Raw genomic sequence first — 2,076 nt, 5'->3', positions numbered from 1 at the left:
GAGAGCAAAACTAAATTAAAAAAAGAAAGAAAGAAATTCACTATAATTTCACAACAAATCTCAAAAGGGAGTAAATGTTTCTCCTAGATAATTATCAAATATACAGTGCGTTCCGTCCGTATAAAATTTATAAAATATACCTTCTGGAATTTTCCAGCCTCCATTTATGTTTTACATGTACGTTACCAGTGACGTCACTGGAAAGAGAAGTCTGACGTCTGCAAGTTCTAGGGCCTAGCTAACGGTGAGGAATGCATAAAATCAACAATTATTTAATTACTTTTTGACTGTGTTGCATGTAAACTAAGGAGGGTGTTGTTTTTTCAGTGTATTAACATAATGGAGATCATATCCGCGACTTGGGTTACCAAAAACAGAAAATATTGACCATGTAGGCAGTGAGCTGTCTTGGTCAGCACCCAGGTGTATCCATCAACACGGGCACGTTATATCAAAATGCAAGTGAAGTTTAAAAATACTGAAATAACAATTAAGTATTTATTTATAATGTTTTTTAACCTAACAAATAAGATGCAAAAAAGAAACAACAACAATTTGATGTAAAGTTCCACTCACTGAATTTATTTCTTTTTACAGTATTTAAAACATCACATTACATGGTAAAAGAAATTATTATCTTTGAGGGCAATAATGGTGTAACAGTTTTTTTTTTTGTTTTTTTTTTTTTACATATCTGCCCTTTTTTATCCTTATGAATATAAATTGTGTTTGAGATTGCGAATTTTTATGTGATTTTAGATATGCATTCCAGGATGGTGACTGAAGCTCATCTTTGTAAACACCTAAATCCCTAGAATGGACTTCAAAACAGATTCTGAAAGTTTAACCAGTATAATTTTGAATATGGTAATACTTTTAATATGGTAATACTTTGAAAAAGGAATAAGATTTTCTGATTGATTGATTGATTGTATACTGTTTAACGTCCCTCTCCAGAATATTTCACTGATATGGAGACGTCACCATTGCCGGTGAAGGGCTGCAAATTTAGGCCTATGCTCGGCACTTGCGGCCTTTGAGCAGGGAGGGATCTTTATCGTGTCACACCTGCTGTGACACGGGGCCTCGGTTTATACAGTCACATCCGAAGGACCGCCCCATTTAGTCGCGTTTTACGACAAGCAAGGGGGTACTGAGGACCTATTCTAACCCGGATCCCCACGGGGCAAGATTTTTTGATAATATTGCTTTCATGTAAAATTTGAAATGCAATAGAGTTTGACGAATTTCACAATACTAAGAGTTATCTCCCCATGTCGGCGTAACTCTCATTTTTCCCACTTTGTCCTTTGTAAGTTTCCTGTTATTATTTTCAATCTTCAAACGGACAATTTAGATCTGTACCTGTATTGCCAAAGTTTGGGGCAACATGAAAATCTTAATGAACATATTCATTACAGATTTTATTTTTAAGACACTGACCAATAGATTTAATTGGTAAGGTTACAGAGGGAATACAGGGCCTTACGCCGGATTGACCCCGCAAAGGGGAATAACTTTTGAAAAATTTAATATGAAAGTTGTCTATTTTTTTTTAACATCTATTTTTTTTAACCTCAAGGACAAAAAGTATACACTTGGAACACACACAAAACAGATGGGTCCACGCCAAGCTAAAGATTAATGCAGAAGGTAAGTTCAATTTTTCATTTCGTAACTCTTCTGGTTTTATCCAGATCGGATAAGTTACATATAAGTTAAGTCAGCTTCAGTATAATAGAAGGATATGGAGATAATGAACAGTATTCAATCTCAAAGTCCATAAAACAATATAAAATAAGAGCAGGACAAACACGGACCCCCGAAACATCAGAGGTGGGATCAGGTGCCATAATAAAACACCTATTTACTTAATTTTCGGAAAATATGTTTATCATCTCCCTCGACAGAAAACTATTTCCCTCGGCTGCATCTTGGGGAATAGTTGCTGTCTTGGGGGATGATAAACTAGCTTTTGTCCTCATAGCCAGTAAATAGGTGTACTAATGTATATACCGTTTTTAGCTCTTCTGAGCCAAAGGCTCAAAGAGCTAATGCTATGGCCATTTTCATAGC

General features: G+C 35.5%; 1 long non-coding RNA gene across 2 annotated transcripts; it reads left to right on the top strand.

Moving 5' to 3' along the window:
* The first annotated feature begins 393 nt into the window (after positions 1 to 393).
* LOC134241419 (uncharacterized) lies at positions 394 to 1,615 on the top strand. Of its 2 annotated transcripts, none has more exons than XR_009986657.1 (3): positions 394 to 462; positions 760 to 867; positions 1,583 to 1,615. It is a non-coding gene; the product is annotated as an uncharacterized LOC134241419 (long non-coding RNA). The 2 variants fall into 2 exon arrangements; XR_009986656.1 differs by lacking the exon at positions 1,583 to 1,615 and adding an exon at positions 1,358 to 1,401.
* The last annotated feature ends 461 nt before the right edge of the window (positions 1,616 to 2,076 follow it).

The sequence above is a fragment of the Saccostrea cucullata genome, unplaced genomic scaffold (assembly GCF_032062105.1).
Source record: "Saccostrea cucullata isolate Sc308-1 unplaced genomic scaffold, CSIRO_AGI_Scuc_v1 ctg2801, whole genome shotgun sequence".
Classification (NCBI taxonomy): Eukaryota; Metazoa; Mollusca; class Bivalvia; order Ostreida; family Ostreidae; genus Saccostrea; species Saccostrea cuccullata.
The sequence above is the reverse complement of the archived record's forward strand: the minus strand, read 5'-3'. Positions and strand labels throughout refer to the sequence as shown.